At 42.4% G+C, this 19,699-nt stretch overlaps 1 protein-coding gene and 1 long non-coding RNA gene across 4 annotated transcripts in view; one reads left to right on the forward strand and one right to left on the reverse strand.

The window, feature by feature from the left end:
- The window catches only part of LOC137571283 (uncharacterized), a 44,115-nt gene extending 27,866 nt beyond the window's left edge, over positions 1-16,249 (forward strand). The window contains exon 3 of the long non-coding RNA XR_011031324.1: positions 16,030-16,249. This is a non-coding gene — a long non-coding RNA (uncharacterized lncRNA). The remainder of the gene's footprint in view (positions 1-16,029) is intronic.
- LOC137571282 (adhesion G protein-coupled receptor F5-like) overlaps positions 1-19,699 on the reverse strand; it is a 299,361-nt gene that overhangs the window by 152,175 nt on the left and 127,487 nt on the right. The gene's annotated exons all lie outside the window — the stretch shown is intronic.

The following is a 19,699-nucleotide window of genomic DNA, read 5'->3' on the forward strand; positions in this document are numbered from 1 at the left end:
TTCTTATTTGTATGTGTTTTAAATGTTAAGATTTTTGCGACACTTCAGGCCCGTTCAGATCAGAAATGCGGATGGCCATGCGTGCGGAACGCGTGCGGACCGCAACGCGTACGAACGCATGGCCATCCGCGTTTGTGTGCGTTGCGTGGCTGATCCCATCACTGAAAAGTGAATGGGACAGCCACGCGTTTTTGCAAAATCTGCGTGCAGCATGCGTTCCCGGACCGCACAGGTCCGGAACGCATGCAGTGTGAACATCAGACATTGCACTCTATGCAATGTCTGATGTCGTGCGTTTTGGCCACCTGCGCGCGTTTCCAAAACGCGGCTGGAAACGCGTGCAGTGTGAACGGGCCCTTCCTCTTTAAGCCCCTGTCAGCCAGCCAGGTATATTACAGCAAAAATACAGTTGTGTAATCCACAAAACCTAGTAGATTGCTAATTAATGCAGATTTACTATCATATGTATTAAAATATGAGATGCCTTCGATACAGTATATACCCACTGATTTCCCCTGCAGGGTTATTGCTGATCTGAGGAGCAGTATAAGCAGAGGTGGTTAGAAGTGGTTTGCAGGTATTTTACTATGTGAAAGCAGGAACAATCCTCGGAGTGTTTGCATGGGTAAACATGCTGTCGTGTGATCTCTGTATTATTACTAGTATGGCTTCCTAACACAGAGCCTCTCTGTTCTGCAAAGCTCAGAATACGGCTCAGAACTGAGCATTACCTTTTAGTACAATTTCCCACTAATTGCATTAGGGAGGGGTTGCGGAGGGATTATTACCCAGAAATTACATGACACTAATAACCTTTAAAGCAGCAGGGACAGCCATACTATGCCAAGAAAAAAAAACACATATATAAGTACAGTAGATAACTACTTTCTCTACTTACATAACAGATGTATTGTACTGTCCACGGTTTGATTTCAGTGAAGTTTATATAGTAAATACAAAATGCATACGTAGCGAATCTTTGATTTCAAAGCCGTAGTTTGGCGAAGCGTAATTGCGTAAAACTACGCGTAGTTCCAGCGTAGCGAAGTTGGCTGACTATGACCATCCCTGCATAAAATAATCACTGAGGCTCCAGGGCCATCTTCTAGCCTTCCTGTAGCTTCTAGCGCCTTTCCAGTGTTTGTTCACGGCTCCCGGCGTGTCACCTGACCTGATGCGGGTCAGGTGACACACAGGGAGCCGTAGACTGAGGATGATGGAGAGCCACTAGCAGCACACTAGGAGCTACAGGAAGGCTAGAAGATGGCGTTAGAGGCTTGGTGAGTATTTTATCCTGCTCAAGCAACCCGCAAGCACATGTATCCGGCATCAAGTGATCCCCGCTGGTGCTGGATACTTGAGACTTTGCTGTGTAGAGCTGCTAGGAGAGTGGGTGTGGCCTACTCAGCACATGTGACCTCACCAACTTCTTGTTTCTGCCTCCTTCTAAAGCTCACAGAGACAGAGTTAGTAATGCAAACTCATTCTGATTAAATCTACTGAAGCTGACTTTGCTGTGTAGGCGGGTAGGAATCGATCACTATTCGATAGCGTTTCAGTCAGAAAAAGATCGATTGGTTAGGCATATGGGACCATAATCAATCTGTTTTATAGCTTACAGTAGAATGCAAGCTCAAATAAGTGAAGTCCTCTTCCACTCCAATGTTGGGGTACGTACTTACTTATTTATGATTGTTTATCACATCCTATATTATTTATTGCTATATACAGTAGTATTTTGGCACAAGAAAAAAAAAGTTTAGAGCCACTTACTATTATTATATAATAATAATAATAATAATACCAACATTTGTGTATACTTAACTTGACCCACCCACCTCCACATGTATGATTTTGTTATAATACTCAGTCGGGACTTTTTTCTACCATCTTGCACAAATGTTGTTACCACTGGAATTTACTTAAAGGAATCATCAGCCAAGTTTAGCTAAAATCTGATTTACTTACCTGGGGCTTTCTCCAGCCCCTCGCAGCTGTCTATGCCACGGTGTGCACTCCATACGCAGACGCTGGTCCGGGGTCCCCGCATGCTGCAGAGGCCAACCTGGAGGTCGTCCTTACTGCGCATGCGTGAAACGCCACTGTCAGTCAATCCCACATTGTCCATGGCATACTGCGCAGGCACAGAACTACTGCACCTGCGCAGTATGCCGCGGACACCGTGGGATTGACTGACAGCAGCGCTTTACGCAGGCGCAGTAAGGGCGACCTCGAGGTCGGCCTCTGCACCATGCGGGGACCCCGGACCAGCGGCTGAGTATGAAGCGCACACCGTGGCATAGACAGCTGCGAGGGGCTGGAGAAAGCCCCAGGTAAGTAAATCAGATTTTAGCTAAACTTGGCTGATGATTCCTTTAACACAGCAGATGTTATATGCCACTATATAACATTGTGATTTTATGCATGTTTCTTACGTCAATGTTTAATGAAATCGCCTACTTTTTTTTTTTTTTTAAATAAACTTAATGGAAAAGAAAAGACAGAGACATCATTTCACTAAGCATTTGGTAATGCAGAAAACCGCTGATTTTACCAATCACCTTGCCCACAAATGCCAGTTCAGTTAAACCATTATCGCACTAAAAAGTAAAATTACCGACTAGAGAGGTATTTTACCGGCTTGTGTGGTAAATACCTCAAGTTATTGCAAGAAATTTAATTCACAAAGATTAAAGCATTCGGAAAAACAAGTTAAAGTGTTCGGTACTTATTTCCAGCTCTGACCAGCCGGTAACTCACATGCGGTAACACTGAAAGATGAAGCAGACAAGACAGCCAATAGGGAGAGCCACACAGCCCTGCTTCCCACCCCATTTGATCTGATACTCTGCAGGGCAGGACTTTAGAATGGCAGAGCAGGAGACCTGTAAAAAGGCTTTTTTGTATCCCTTTAGATGTGTATATCTATATACTGGTATACAGAAGAGCTCCCTCTAGTGGCTGCTAAAGGGATGCTGGGTAAGATACCAAAAAGTGTAAAATACCAAATGCGGTATTTTACAGACTTAAATAATTTTACTGAACTGTTCTTAGTGAATTGATGCCAATATTTGCTAAAGAAAAACCACAGGCCTGCAGATTAAAAATACTTCCTTCAGCTCAAAACCTATTTACACATTATCTGGATGGGGACAGTCATGCATGCAAATGAACGGGCAGGGCCGGTTCTCTCATGAAGCAAGGTGAAACATTTTGCATCAGGTGCAGAGATTACAGGGACAGCATGTTTGTACTGTGATTACACTAACAGCATGCAGTCAGAGTAGGAGGAGAAGTGAGAGGAGAGTGAGGTGTAGCGGCCATCATTGGGGAAAAGCAGCTTGTTGTGCTGTGTGAGGAGTCTGACAGTAAATGCGGAGGGGGGAGGCAGGAGAGCACCAGTGTTTCAGAACGGGTCTGATTGTGGAGACTGCAGAGACAAGAAGATGATGATAACACACTGTTATGTAACAGTGTGTTTAGTATATTTAGTGGCTGGATAGTGTAATGGTTAAGGGCTCTGCCTCTGATGTAGGAGTCCTGGGTTCAAATCCTGGCTCTTCCGACTCGGTAAGCCAGCACCTATTCAGTAAGGAGTTCATTGGACAAGTCTCCCTAACACTGCTACTGCCTACTGAGTGCGCTCTAGTGGCTGCCTCGCAAGCGCTTTGAGTCCGACAGGAGAAAGGCGCTATACAAAAAAAGGAATTATTATTATTATTATTATTTACACTCTGCAGAGTTAGTTACTGTGTACATGATAAACTCTTTTTTACTACTTTGCACTATGGTGAGTTGATCGTACTTCTGAGCTGGTTCCATTCAGCAACTCTTTTATAGTTAGTAAGTGTGAATGAAAATGTATTTTCCCCAGGTCTGGGTAAGAGTCACAGGGTTACATCATCACACTCTGCTTGGCTCCACAATCACATCAGTAAAGACAGCTTATGATGACCCAGAACAAGTAGAGACTCAAAGACATCTAAAAGTGGAGCTGAACTCTCGCACAGGAGAAAATGAAAACACAGAGAAATGCACCCTATATATATTTAGAGAGTATAACCTGTCTAATTCCCTCTCATCTGTGCCTAAGCACAAGTTGTAATTTGAGCCCTCAGCTGTGCCAGCTGGCTGCCTCAACGCAGCAGATAATTTGTAAACACAGGATGTTAACCCTATGTCTGCTTCCATGAAAGCAGGACGTAGACACACTGCAGATTTATTGCAGGATTTGTATCAGTTGTAGCAAATAAATTTTTTTCCCTAACCACTTGAGGACCGCAGGCTTACACCACCCTAGTGACCAGGCTATATTTGACAATTCAGGGCTCTGCAGCTTTAAAAGCTTGCTGCAGAGCCATAACACTTAGCACACACATGTATTTTGTCCCCTTTTCGTGCCACCAACAGACCTTTCTGTTGGTGGCTTCTGATCGCTGCTGCTATGTTTGGGTTTTTTTGTTTATTTTTTTTTTGTATTATATTTTTAATAAAAATGCCTATTTTTCTTTAAATTTAAATACTCACTTTTCTGACTGTATCATATGTGTATGTCTGCTGAAGCCAGTCTGGCTTTGGGGGAAGCTGTGATTGTCTGTATGACAGTATGAAGTACTTTATGTCTGTATTCAGTTCCTCTGGAAGTTGGAAGCTGCTAATTAGATCTTCTGTAGACCAGTATATAGTACATTTGCATCTGAAGGGTGAACACTTGTGAATAGTAGAGCAGGGAATGCTAAATTAGTTTGCTAGCTTCTGACAAGGAAATGGCTAATTAGGCCAATATCAGTCATGTCCCCACCTTTGATTTGCTGTAAAATACTGTCTCAGATGTGTACTATTGTCACCTGGACTGGCTGCAGATCACACCAGCCTGAGCCAGAAATTTACATATGACAGCCTGCTGGAATGTTGAAGAAGCCAGGAAGCCTTACTCAAAAAGTCTTTTTGATGTGTGTGCTAGACTAAAATTTTACTTGTGGAAATTAGATCTATGGGGAGATGGGAAATCTCTGCAAACTTCAAAGGCTAACAGGAAACTCAGCAAGGATGTGCTGTCACACCTGAGAAAATTGGATTATTCCTGGATCTGGACATTTAGGTGGCCCCGGGCCACAAATCTGGCTAAAAAACCTCAGCTAGGAAGATTTAGAGTTGTAGTTCTTTGGAGACAGCAAGACGCTAGGGCTATCCTGGTCTGACCAGAACTGCGTTCTCCTCGCAACAACGCTCAGATCTATATGCTGGTAACGTTTATCCCCATTTATTTTTATGCAAACTGTCTTATTGTGTATCGTTGTGATTTTTACTTTGCTTTGTAAATCTTTTTGTATATATTCTTGTCTGCTCCGTTCCACTTTTTGGAATATTAAATATTTATTTAAGTTTGACTTCTGCTGTACTAAGCCAACGCTCATAGCCTAGAAAGAGACTGCAGTGTTATTTACATTACAAGTTCAGTGCCTGATTGTGCCTTGCTACTGTATGATTGTATTGTGTGTGTGGCGTTCCTGTGTTTGGCTTAAGCGCAAAGCTGACCCAACTACGAAAACATGGACTGCGTGCAGATCACTCGACAGCAGAGTGGGAATCATTGAAGTGTCTAGCAGCAGCTAGTGGTGGCAGTGAGAAGTGCTTTGAGGGGCGACAGCCTTGTTGTAGCTTGAATAAGGCTGCTCCCTGCTTGATCTGGTCAAACCCGCAGTCGGGAACTGGATCTGCAGACGTGCCGCGGGGCCGGTTCCAGACACTGGGCTGTGCAGAAAAAATCTGCACAGCAGAGCCATCAGAATTCGCACACCGCAAGCATAGTGTGCGTTTCACATATAATGTAAATAATAGGAAAATCGCATGCATTTTCCATGCAAATACCCGAACGGTTTCATGTAAAAAATCAATGTAAAAGCACACCGACATTGACATAGTTAATGTCGCATACTTACAAAAATATGCGATTTCACATTGAAATTTGCATACAAATGCATACGAATTTGCATCCGCATGCAAATTCGTTTACGCGTTTTCCGCAACAGAATCACACCGAACTAGTGGAAATGTAGCCAAACGGTTTTCTTCATTTGGACGGGTCCTGAAAGGGCCCAATCCAATTCACTTTTTGGAAAAGGGAAAAGTGCTATTTAATTGACGAGCCCTTGTGACAGTTTTGATGGGGTTATTGCTATTTGAGAGTGCTCAAGAACATATATTCACCTCACTAACTGGAGTAACAAAACAATATAATGGTAATTCTGGCACTGGAATGACTCACTCAGGCTGCATTTCCACTTGTGCGGTGCGAATCGCCGCGGTAAAAATTCGCATGCGGATGCGAAATTCGCATGCGGGTCCATGCGAATTTTCATGCGTATTCGCACGCGAATTCGCATGGATGACGATGTATGCGAATTTAACCATGGCAGTGCTGGTGTGCTTTTCCATTGTTTCTGTGCGAATTCGCATGAAAATTCGCATGAAAATTCGCATACCCAAACCTCATGCGAATTTCCTATTAAATGCATTGTATGCGATTCGCATAGCGGTATGCGATATGCGAATTCTGATGGCTCTGCCATGCGAATTTTTTCTGCACAGAAAAACGCAAAGGAATCCTGACAAGTGGAAACAGTCCCATTCACTTGTATTGCTATGCGAATTTGCATGCGAAAAACGCATGCGAATTCGCGATAGTGGAAATGAGCCCTCACACGAAGTGTGTGTGGTTGTAGTAACATTTTTTTACGGCTTTCTTTGTGTTGATTTTGTGTTGGGTTACCTGAAGAAACACCTGCATTAGAAGCTTGAGAGGTATTTGTATTACAAAGAAAAATGCATATTTCAAATTCTGAGCTATTAAAAAGATTGACATCCTACCAGTAACTCATTATAAAGCAATGCGCACATCAGAAAACCCGGAGGCCAAACTGTCTGCAGACAACACAAAAGACTTTGGTGCCTCAAAACCCAATTTTTAAAGAGAAATCATTTGATGCTTGCGGTTGTTAGATGTTACTGGGATCAGCACACAAGATAGGTGAAATAATGGCATACTGAGAGTCTGAGATTATTGTAGTGAACCAAACACTTTAAGACATGGAAATGGATTAGAAGGATCAGGTACGTAACTAGAAATCACTGGGCCCCCCTACGAAACGTTGGATCGAGGCCCTTCTCATCGCTTTCTGCACAGATAAACTAAGAACCAATGTTATTCAATTGGCTAGTGCACACTTGAATGTGTTTTCCCCATGCAGAAAAAACAGACTGCAGGCATTTTCTCTATCAATTGCATTCGTTTCTGTGATAAAACGTGCATTTGTTTACACATGTGGTGTGCAGAAAACACATACAGAAAACCGACAGATGAGTGTGATCCCAGCCTCAGCTTATTACATTCACTCTACCCATCTCCAGCATCACTACACTACACAGCACTTGGGGAGTGGATCGAAAGGTTGGGGACAGGGCGCTTCACACAAGAGCCTGCTGCACACCGAATAGGGACTGTCTACAAATCTTTGTCCACAAAACTTTGTATGATTCTTTCAGTGGCTGAACAGATGCAGTCAATAGAACAATTGTGCAGAGAGCAAAAAGCTTTTTTTTTTTCTCCATGCTCAGACTCCTCAAGCATCACTACATTACAAAGCATTTGCAAAGGGGTAGAGGGGCTGGGAGTAGGGGTAGATCAACGCTGTAACAAGACCCTGCTGAACACTAAATAGGGTCTATCTACAAATCTTTGTCTGCAAAACTTTGTATGATTCTTTATCAGTGACTGAACAGATGCAGTCAATAGAGCAATTGTGCAGAGAGCAAAAAGCTTTTTTTTTCTCCATGCTCAGACTCCTCAAGCATCACTACAGTACAAAGCATTTGCAAAGGGGTAGAGAGGCAGGGAGTAGGGGTAGATCAAAGCTGTAACAAGACCCTGCTGAACACTAAATAGGCACTATCTACAAATCTTTGTCTGCAAAACTTTGAAAACTTTGTATGATTCCTTATCAGTGGCTGAGCAGATGCAGTAATTAGTGAAAATATGCAGAGAGCAGAATGTTTTTTCTCTCCGTGTCCTTAGTTGTCAGTCTCTTAGGACAGGGAAAAGAAACTTCTCCCCCCACGGGCCCCCCTGCGGCTTCTGAGCCACCCTGTGGCTGCATCCCTTGCAGGGTCTATTGTTATGCCCCTGAGAAAGATATTCATTTTTATATTTTAATCATTTTAGAATTATTGGTATCTCATTGACCATGTCTAAAGCTGATAATCTGGCAAATATTCGAGACTCTGACAAACTGTGTAATGTAAAAGCAATTTTTGTGCAAAACATTCTACTGCAGAAGTAATATTAACCAGGAAAAAAATAAGGATGAAAAAGAATAATGACTTTAATCTTTAGAAATTCCAGGATAATTATATATATGATTTAAGGGCTTAAAGCGGATCCAAACCAAACATTTTTTTTTATTAAAAATATTTAGTTGCACCACTCTGACACACACAAAGATAAATAAACACTCCTTCAAGCCTATGAGCATTTCAGTCCATGCTTTTCACCCTTCTCTTTTCATAACTAGGGTTATACAGGTGGCTGCCATTAGCAACTCCTCCTTTGCTGGACACCACCTACTCCACCAGTCTGCCGGATTCTGTCCCGGCAATATGAAAGGAAGGGAGGGGTTCCTCCAATAAATGTAAAATATTTTATATTTGTCATCATGCAGCTGAAAAAAGGCTGCTATTTATTATTATAATTTAGAAAATAGATTTTATTTCTGAAATCTTGTATTTTTAATTTGGGTCCACTTTAACAAGATACCTGGTAACATTACAGAAAATCAAAACCATTAGCATTTTTAGAGGGCTTAATGGAACCTGCAGAACTTGGAAGCACTGGCCCAATAAGGGAATGCAGGAAATGACCAAAAAAAGACTACTCGGAAATCACAAAACAGAAATCGGAAATCCACAGGGACGGTAATCAGCATAGGCGTAAATCGTGTCTGCGGAATCAGAAATCTGCATTTCCGACAATACCTAATCACTGATGTTCTACTCTGATATACAAGACCTTGTAGTTTTTGAGAAAATCGATTTTAAGAATTGGAAATAAAAAAAGTTGACACAAAATTGTGCAAAAATTATGTGAAATTACGAAATGGATTCAACAAAATCAATTGAATATCTAAATCATAAATGTAATTAGCAGATTACGATCATTATTAGTCATACCACAAATTGGGCACAGTCAGGGTGAGGGCAGACATGTTCTTGAATAGGTCATACCATAAATTGGGCACAGTCAGGGCGAGGGCAGACACGTTCTTGAATAGGTCATACCATAAATTGGGGACAGTCAGGGCGAATAGGTCATACCATAAATTGGGCACAGTCAGGGCGAGGGCAGACACGTTCTTGAATAGGTCATACCATAAATTGGGCACAGTCAGGTTGAGGGCAGACACGTTCTTGAATAGGTCATACCATAAATTGGGCACAGTCAGAGCGAGGGCAGACACGTTCTTGAATAGGTCATACCATAAATTGGGCACAGTCAGAGCGAGGGTAGACACATTCTTGAATAGGTCATATCATAAATTGGGCACAGTCAGAGCGAGGGTAGACACGTTCTTGAATAGGTCATACCATAAATTGGGCACAGTCAGAGGGAGGGCAGACACGTTCTTGAATAGGTCATACCATAAATTGGGCACAGTCAGGGTGAGGGCAGACACGTTCTTGAATAGGTCATACTACAAATTGGGCACAGTCAGGGTGAGGGCAGACACGTCCTTGAATAGGTCATACCATAAATTGGGCACAGTCAGAGCGAGGGCAGACACATTTTTGAATAGGTCATACCATAAATTGGGCACAGTCAGAGTGAGGGCAGACACGTTCTTGAATAGGTCATACCATAAATTGGGCACAGTCAGAGCGAGGGCAGACACGTTCTTGAATAGGTCATACCATAATTTGGGCACAGTTAGAGCGAGGGCAGACACGTTCTTGAATAGGTTATACCATAAATTGGGCACAGTTAGAGCGAGGGTAGACACGTTCTTGAATAGGTCATACCACAAATTGGGCACAGTCTCAGAGCGAGGGCAGACACGTTCTTGAATAGGTCATACCACAAATTGGGCACAGTCAGGGTGAGGGCAGACACGTTCTTGAATAGGTCATACCACAAATTGGGCACAGTCAAGGCGAAGGTAGGCACTTTGTTGATTAGAGTCACACCATAAATTGGGCACAGTCTCAGGGCGAAGACAGACACCATTGTATGCTGTCGCATTGTTCCTGTAATTTCTTACATACTTGCACTAAGCATGCAGCCAATGGGATCCGGAAAGTCAGATCAGCTGATCTGCGTACACATTCTGCTTTAGTGACTCAGTGTTGGTATTAGAGGTGGAGGTTCAGCGCAACAGCTTACCTTATTGCTATTAATTGTTTTTAAATAGGAACTACAGTAAAATGATGAAAGGTAATAACTGCAAAGTCTAAAGGCCACTGTTCCTTTCTCATTCTTTCTGAAGTGACTCCAATTTGACATGCTATTACTGCCGATGATGTCCTTTTTAAAGGACGACTCCAGTGAAAAAAGTAAGCAGTTACAATCTGACAGAACTGACAGGATTTGGGCTAGTCCATCTCCTCATGGGGGGTTGTCAGAATTTTCTTTGTTTTCAAAAACATTTCCTGAACAGCGGTTTACTCCCTACTCACTTGCACACTAGTTAGATTTAGCAACTGCCCCTCGGGAAATCCTTTTGAAAACAAAAGAAAATCCTCCATGAAGAGATGGACTAACCAAAACCTGTCAGATTGTAGCTGCTTACTTTTTTTGCTGGAGTGGTCCTTTATAGGAATACTGTAAGGGACAAAGTAGAAAAAGAGTTGAACTTACCTGGGGCTTCTAATAGTCCCCCACAGACATCCTGTGCCCACGCAGCCAATCTCCGATTCTCTGGAATTTAAAGTCACAAAACCACTCCACCTTACTGCGCTTGCGCGGCCTTCTTTTCACTCCCGTTGACATCCGTGAAGTCAGTGGGAACGAGAAGAAGGCCGCGCAGGTGCAGTGGCAAATTTCGGAGTTGTACTTGCGGCGTGGGACCAGACCATCGGCGAGTGGCTGCGCAGACAGAGGACGTCTGCGGGGGACAATTAGAAGCCCCAAGTAAGTTCAACTCTTTTTCCCCTTTGCCCTCTACAGTAATCCTTTAGGCACCTTACACAGTAAGACGTTGCGTTTGATGCAACGTTAAGGTCGCATTAGGGGCCCCTAATGCAACGCATTGAAAGACTTATAACTTGGACGTTATTTAGCCCTGCGTTTGGTGTGCCGTTTTCGTCGCACAGTGATAGAACGAAAACGGCACATGCGTTAAAAAAAAAAAGAAAACATTACTGAGCATGTGCAAACAGTCTAACGCAGCTAAAAACGTGCATAACGCATAGCATGCAGCACTTTCATTTAACATGCAGCGTTAGACACCAACGCAGCGTCTGCACTGTGAACAGCCCATTGATTTTTCATTGCTGTAAGTTATTGTGCGTTACATGTTGTTGTAACGTGCCACTTTAACGTCGCACTGTGAAAGAGGCCTAAAGTTATCCTGGCTCTTTCATTCTCTTGGCTCTCCTCCTACCGCTTTGGAACAACTTTGAGCTTTTATTTTTTCACAATTGTCATTCCGTTTTCTCTATGCGATTTCCCTCATGCTCAAATCTGTGTTTGACATTTTGTGAGTCATTTTCATTAGATTTAATGTATGCGCTTGTGCGATTTTTATTTTGCAACTTTTTTCTGTGAAGGTAAAATGAAGTTAATTTACATGAAAATGTATTTAATTAACTTCAAATTTGCATGCGATGTGTCGTGCAAATGTTTTCTGCAATTTTTTCATTTTTCCCTGATGTTAAAACGGGAATTGCACACACAAAAAAGCAGTCCTACTGACGAATTTAAAACGTAGAAAAAACCTTAAAAACACAAATTGCATACAAACGCACAAAAAATGCCATTGAAATAGATTAGATGTACTGTGATTATGATTTCAGAAAACTACAATTGGGACATGACTCCTAATAAGTGGGACCCCTGTCTTAGTGTTTCACACTACAAAACCCTCACCTGTGACTCCTTCTTTATGAGGTACCCCAAGGCTCTGTCCTTTGTCCCCTTCTCTTCTCAATCTGCACCATTGTTCCAAGTCAACTGTTCAGCTCATTGTACAGCATAATATGAAATTAACCTCCTTAGCCGCTGCGGAGGATTTCTCAGGCCCTGCTGGGCCGATTTGCATAATTTTTTTCAAACGCGCAGCTAGCACTTTGCTAGCTGCGTGTTTGGTCTGATCGCCGCCGCTCACCGCCAATCCGCCGCAATACAGCCCCGCAATGACATCACTCCGTTCGGGGAAGCCCTCAAGAAAATCCCGTTCAGAACGGGATTTCCTTATGGGCAAGCGTGCCGGCGGCGATCAGACGGTACGGGGGGACGCCGCAGGGAGGGGGGAAGCATGTAGCTAGCGCTAGGCTGGCTACATGCTAAAAAAAAAAAGTTAAAGTGAACTAAGATTCTGAGTTTCTGGATTGGTGATTTAAAGGGATATTTTTATTATTATTAACCCATTACAAGAAAAAAAAGACAAATAGGTGTTTGGGAAAATGAAGCAAGCTCTGTTTTTACAGTAAGAGTTTAAATCTGTAAATGAATGAAGTAGTATATCGCTTATCTCATTTTCACATGCAGTTTTTAGAGAAGCTGATGTCTGATCATGCAGTTTCTGCAGGTTTACGCTAGGTTTCCTGGACATTGCTGCATAGACAGCAGTGGCATAGTGGGCAGCAAGATGGCATAGTGGATAGCAATCTCGACCTGCTTTGCTGACTATCTGCAGGGAATTTGTATGTTCTCTGTGTGTCTGCGTGGGTTTCCTCCAGGCACTCTGTTTTTTCCCCACATTCCAAAAGCATACAAATAAATTAATTGGCTTGACCCTAAATTTTGGTTCTAGACTACAATGGGCATATGCCTATAGTAGGATTAGATTGTGAGCTCCTCTGAGGACAGTCAGTGACATGTCTATAAGATCCTCTGAGAACTGTCAGTGACATGACTATGAGCTCCTCTAATGCTGGGTACACACGGTGCATTCTCGCACTCGATTCCCCGCTTGATTCCCGTCCGCTTGATTATTTCCGACATGTCCGATGCGCGTTTCGATGGATCATTAGGTCGATTCGGCATACTTTACATGAGTATCATCTAAACAATTATCGAAACTCGATCAGAAATGCTCAGAAATAATCGAGCGGCTGGGAATCGAGTGGGGCATCGAGTGCGGGAACGCACCGTGTGTACCCAGCATAAGGACAGTCAGTGACATGACTATGAGCTCCTCTGAGGACAGTCAGTGACATGACTATGAGCTCCTTTGAGGACAGTCAGTGACATGATTATGAGCTTCTCTAAGGACAGTCAGTGACATGACTATGAGCTCCTCTGAGGACAGTCAGTTTCATGACTATAAGCTTCTCTAAGGACAGTCATTGATATGATTATGAGCTCCTCTGAGGACAGTCAGTGACATGGCTATAAGCTCCTCGGAGGACAGTCAGTGAAATGACCATAAGCTCCTCTGAGGACAGTCAGTGACATGACTAGAAGCTCCTCTGAGGACAGTCAGTGACATGACTATGAGCTTCTCTGAGAACAGTTAGTGACATGACTATGAGCTACTCTGAGGACAGTCAGTGACATGGCTATGTACTCTGTAAAACCTGTGGAAGATGCCAGCACTATGTAAATAATAATAATATTAATAGATGCTGCATATTATATCAGTTTGGTGCAAGTCTGCTGTTACCATGGCACCCGTATTGTAAAAAAAAAATCTCATGGAAACAGTAGACCGGTTTTTATGAAAAAAAAAAGACTGATGCCAAAAATTATCTCATCACTTTGGGACTCCCAATCCATGGAATCTCTGAAAATAATAATAATACAGCTGTTTGTCACGACAGGGAAGGACACTGCTAAGCTAGTAACAAGACAATGGGAGCCTCTGCGTTAATAACTGGTTTTCAGGAAGGCTGTCCAGGCCTAGTCACATGAGCCTGGCTCATACCCAGACATGAAATGAAACTGACAGGCCTCATCCAGTTTCAGCTGCGACATGCAATACTGTTAATCTGTGCCATTAAATGGGTGTTTTCAACAACTGCTTTCCTTGGAAGGCTTAACGGCTACTATAAGCTTACACATTTCCTTGTCTGGGAAGAATAAGTCGGCAGGAATGATTAGCCAAATAATCTTTCACTAAATGGTATGCAAAGTTTCCCAGCGGTTTTAATATGTCGTTACTCTGTAGCTAAGAAAGAATGCCATCCACAACAATGACTGACTGCTGAGGACATGCCTAGAAGGACACGACCATAGTTGCTAAGGCTTCTGGGAAACAAAGAGTTTTCATTGATAAGAATGTGTCACGCAAGTGGAAATTTGTAGCAACGACACATCTCAGCAAACCTTCAGCACATTGGCTGTTAATTTTATCCAGTGGCGTAGCTGCTAAGTTAACAGTCTTACATAACGCAACATGCTCACACACACACAAATGTGGGCTGGTTAAAGTAAACCTGAGATGGGAGATATAAAAAATTGATACATACCTGGGGCTTCCTCCAGCCCCCTCCGGCCTGATCGCTCACACGCCGCCGTCTTCTGCTGCCTACAGCCTCCGCAGATTGCCCTGGAAAGTCCTCCGGTCCGGGGCATACTGCACAGTCGCATTCGGGCTGTGCGCAGGGAGCGCGCAAAGCCCAACTGCACTTCCGCCAACTTGCCAGGTCCAGTTGTGGAGGCTGCAGGCAGCGGAGGACGGGTGTGAGGGAGTGATCATCCCAATGGGGGCAGGAGTATGGCACAGTCGCAGAACGCTCCCGGCGACGGGAGGGAGACGGGGTAGCGCACACAGCCCAACTGCGCCTACACCAACTGGCCCCAACTGGATGACATACGGGGCCAGTTTCAGAGGCTGCAGGCAGCGGAGGATGTGGGTGAGGGAGTGATGAGGCCGGAGGGGGCTGGAGGAAGCCCCAGGTATGTATACATTTTTAATATCCCCCCGTCTCAGGTACATTTTAAGGGCTCTGCCTCTGACACAGGAGACCAGGGTTGGAATGTTGCCTCTGTCAGTAAGCAGAACCTACTCAGTAAGAATAGACCTTGGGCAAGTCTTCCTAACACTGCTACTGCCTACAGAGCGCGCCCTAGTGGCTGCAGATCTGGCACTTTGAGCCGACCAGGAGAAAAGTGCAATATAAATGTATTGTGTCTTGAAGGTGACTATTCATATCTGCACCTCAGCGGTTTCCATTATCCTAATGCACTGTCTACTCTACAGCACAGTATTAACCTGCCTGCCTAATGTAATCCCCACCTGCTGAATATCACTAACTTCTCCACCAGTAGGGATGATCAATGATGCAAATTGTTCCGAAATTATGAAATTTTTTATGCAAATGTATGCAATTTGAAAATGGACCAATCAATTTAAACCCAGGTTTAAGTTGATTGGTCCATTTTCAAGCTGCATACATTTGCATAAAAATGTGCATTTGCAACAACTCAGAACAATTTGCATATCTGTGAGCATCCCTACCCACCAGTATAATCGCTTCCTAGGAACTGTAGTGAAAATAGCATAATGAATAAAATTGAAATGTTTTTACAAAAATTCATTTTTAAATGATTTAGTCCGTGTTTGTAAATTTTTTCCTCTCTCAGATTTACTTTCTGAAATTTATCATGGGAAGCAACATCTTTTTTTTTTTTTCCATCATAAAAACGTTTTATTGATTTTGAACATGAAACAGGGAAGCGACATCTTTAACACTAACCTCCCATCCAATGTAATCCTCTGCTTGATGATCAACCCTAACCTCCCTGCCTAACATAACCCGTTTCTTCATACAGGCTAACTAACCTTCCAATTATTGCAATTCTCTTCCTAATACTAGGAAAATTGAGAGTAAAGAAGAAGAGTAAGGCAGAGGTTAAGATAGACTGCCTATGTGAAGCTATGAACATGGCTATGCAACAGCTGAAAGAAGTAGCGATTGACTGACACATCTGGCGTGCAAAAGTAGGTACGGTCACAACAAAGAGTTGGAGCTGACGAAACGAATGAGGAGAAGGACCAGCACCGATATATTCTGTCATGGTACATCCAGGATTAAAATAGGTAAAAGTAAAACTGTCTAATTGTAGGACATTTTGGTCATAGAACAGCTATAGCCCTGTGTAACATTAACAGGTGTTACAAACAACCGATCTGCCCTGTATATGAAATTCCTGATGTCCTTCAAAAAATACAATATTTCTGGCTGCTATATGTCACCACGTCAGCGTTCCTCAGACTCGTCTGACAGGTATTATGATGCGGGCGAGCTGCATCATGGAAGACTCTCTTTATAAGGAAATGGAAATATTTTTTTCCGGATTACACATTAGTCCTAATTTACTAAAACTCTTTCAGGCTGGAGATCACAGGAAACCTGGACCATGAATCATAAAGATGACTGTTTAAAAGTTGGGGTCATGTGATTACATTTACAGCCAAGACTACTCCATCTTATGTTCTTAAAGAGGAGCTGTTAGGTATAAGGTCTCAGAGAAAATAAACACATATATCAGTAGCTAAAGATTGGCTGTACTTACATTACATATGCATTTCACTGTCCACGTTTGGATTTCACAGAATTTGTATATAGTATATGCAGAGATAGATGCTCCTGACAGCTCATGGCAGGCTCCATGTTTTTCTGTCAAATGTGTCGTCATGTCCTGCCTGCTTCCTGATCACAGAAAAGCTCGTACTGAATAACACAGTGTGCAGTGAATATTAATGAGCCATGTGGCTAGGAACAATAGCTGACTCCTGCAGTGTACTCTGCCCGGAGATTTATCAGTGCTACGCGCTGGACTGATTACAAGCTGCTGTAACGTCTCATTAGCAGCCGAGGGGAGGGCCCCAGAATGCTTTGCAGTATAGTATGCGGCTTGCGTCCTCTTGGGTCTATAACAGCTTTATGATAAGCACACATCAAAGGTAACTGAGATTTTTATCTTCACTAATGGCTTTTTGGCTTCCTTCTAAACTGTTTAACACAGGAGAATAGAGGTTTAAATTAGCTTCTGCAGCCTGACAGTTACTCTTTAATGAATGTAGTCTGCCCTGGAGTAATTGAGAAAAGATCGCCTGGTGGGGTGAGGTGGTGGGGATGTGTTTTTGCTATTTAAATTTCTCTCAAGCTATGGCAGTCTGATCTTAAACAACAAACAGTTTTCTAATACATAACACCATATTTAATTTTCTACCAATGAAATGGCTGCAATAAAAAAAGCCAATGACAGGCTACTTATACAACAGACCTGATACGGAACTGTAGGCTTCAGAGAGTAAGCCTATGAAAATGGACTATCGCCCTTGTACCTGTTGCAGTGCCGATAGGCAGGTCCTGCGATAGGTTGGCGCAGCAAGGACACACTCAGTGGGTGGAAATGTCATACATTTACCACCCCCAAATGGGGCAGACCAGATGGGAGACTTGGACAAGGTGGACAAGTTGTTGTCTGGAAGGTGGAAATGTGTCCCAGGAGCGGCACAGGCCATATGTGCCTAGTTCAGACTAATGTCTGGTTGGGGGTTGATGTAAGCATAACTTCTTAACCTTAAACTCTATACATCTGTTTTCACAAAAAAACAGAAAGTTAATTTGGGTTATCTAATTCACACTGGTAACTTATAACATCTCTGCTCAACTATACTGTTCTTAAAGGAGCACTATGGAGAAAACTTGTAAAATGTAATAGATGTGCAAACATAAACAAATAAGAAGTACATTTTTTTTCCAGAGTAAAATGAGCCATAAATTACTTTTCTCCTATGTTGCAGTCACTTACAGTAGGTAGTAGAAATCTGACAAAAGCGACAGGTTTTGGAGTAGTCCAACTCTTCAGGGGGGGGATTCTAAGGGATTTATTTATTTTCAAAAGCTCTTAGTGAATGGCAGTTGTTCTGTCCAACTGCCAAAAAACTGTGTAGGGAGCAGGAAAGCTGGCCAGCATCATTGTTTAAATCCTTTTTAGGGAGTATCTTTATAAAGAATAAAAGCCTTGCTAAGAATCCCATATGAAGAGATGGACTAGTCCAAAACCTGTCGCTTCTGTCAGATTTCTACTACCAACTGTAAGTGACAACAACATAGGAGAAAAGTAATTTATGGCTCATTTTACTCTGGAAAAAACGTACTTCTTATTTGTCTATGTTTTCACATATTTAAAATTTTTCGCCATAGTGCCCCTTTAATGTCAATTTTAAGTGTTTGACTCCAGCAGCACCTGTTGCTATGACAGCATAAAGTGAGTTGTCGTCAGCTGCTCAGTCTTACTGTAAGCCAACTGAGTTGACCCCTCCATAAAAGGTAGTACCGGTACTCAGCAGAATGTGAGGGCTAGCATAAATGGAATCTGCAAAAGTGACGAAGAATGAAGTCAAGCACAGAAGATAAAAATAACTGTAATGCACCTTGGCCCATATGCAATTCATTTTTTCACCTAAGTTTTCTCGTAGGAGATACATCTTTACCTTCTGTTTAAATAACTTTTCAGTGCTCTGCATATAAAAAATAATACTAAAAGTAGGTACAAGAAAATTCTGTCAAAATTATTAGTATTTTTGGGCTTGGCGTTTTATTGATAAGTTGTGAAAAGGTATAAAAACGGGTAAAAAAAAAATATCACCTAGGTGATCATTTTTCATCTTCTCTTTAAAATACCTTTTCAGCACTTTACAACTGTAAAAAGTATCAAAAGTAGGTGAAAAAAGTACTATCAAAAACATTCTGAGTATTTTCTTGCTTGCAGGTGTAAAACACATTTTATTGTCAAGGTGTAAAAATAACAACTAGGAGAAAACTCAGGAGAAACCATGAATTGCCTATTGGCCCCTATCAATAAAACACCTTTTAAAAACACCAGCAAGCAAGAAAATACTCAAACTGATTTTGGCAGTACAGTATAGGCTTTCAAACTTTCTCCATAAAACAGGTTGAAACAAAAATAACGTTGACAGTACTTCTTCACCTACTTTTTGGTACTTTTCAATTGCAGTATGCTGAAAAATTATTTCAAATACAAGATGAAAATAAGGAGAAAAGCTAGAAGGAAAAGTTAATTGCATATGAGCCCTTTTCCTTTAAACAAATACAGTTTACTTTAGAGCTGGACCCAATTAACAATAGAAATGGTGATATAACGATGCAGCTACTATGTATTGATACAGAAAAGGGGACGCCAAGATCCCAATTTAGTGTAGTATGTACTGGTTATGGATGAGATAATGAAAGGTAAGTATTATTATGCTCACAAACGAGGGTTACTACTCAGGCAACCACTGTAACAGCAGGTGGGAAGACCTGTCCCCACTCAGGATTAAGAAGTCGCTCTCCTTAGATCAGAAAAAGGGGTACCACCAGAGCCGGATTAAGGCTAAATAGGGCCCTAAGCAAAGTAACTGATTTGGGCCCCCCCATCATGTCGTAATAGAATCAGAAGATGCAGCTGCACAGCAACATGCTGCACACACCGGGGCAGCCGAGCTACTGGTTGCTATGGGAAACAGCCCGC

Source organism: Hyperolius riggenbachi, chromosome 4 (genome assembly GCF_040937935.1).
Source record: "Hyperolius riggenbachi isolate aHypRig1 chromosome 4, aHypRig1.pri, whole genome shotgun sequence".
NCBI classification, from domain to species: domain Eukaryota; kingdom Metazoa; phylum Chordata; class Amphibia; order Anura; family Hyperoliidae; genus Hyperolius; species Hyperolius riggenbachi.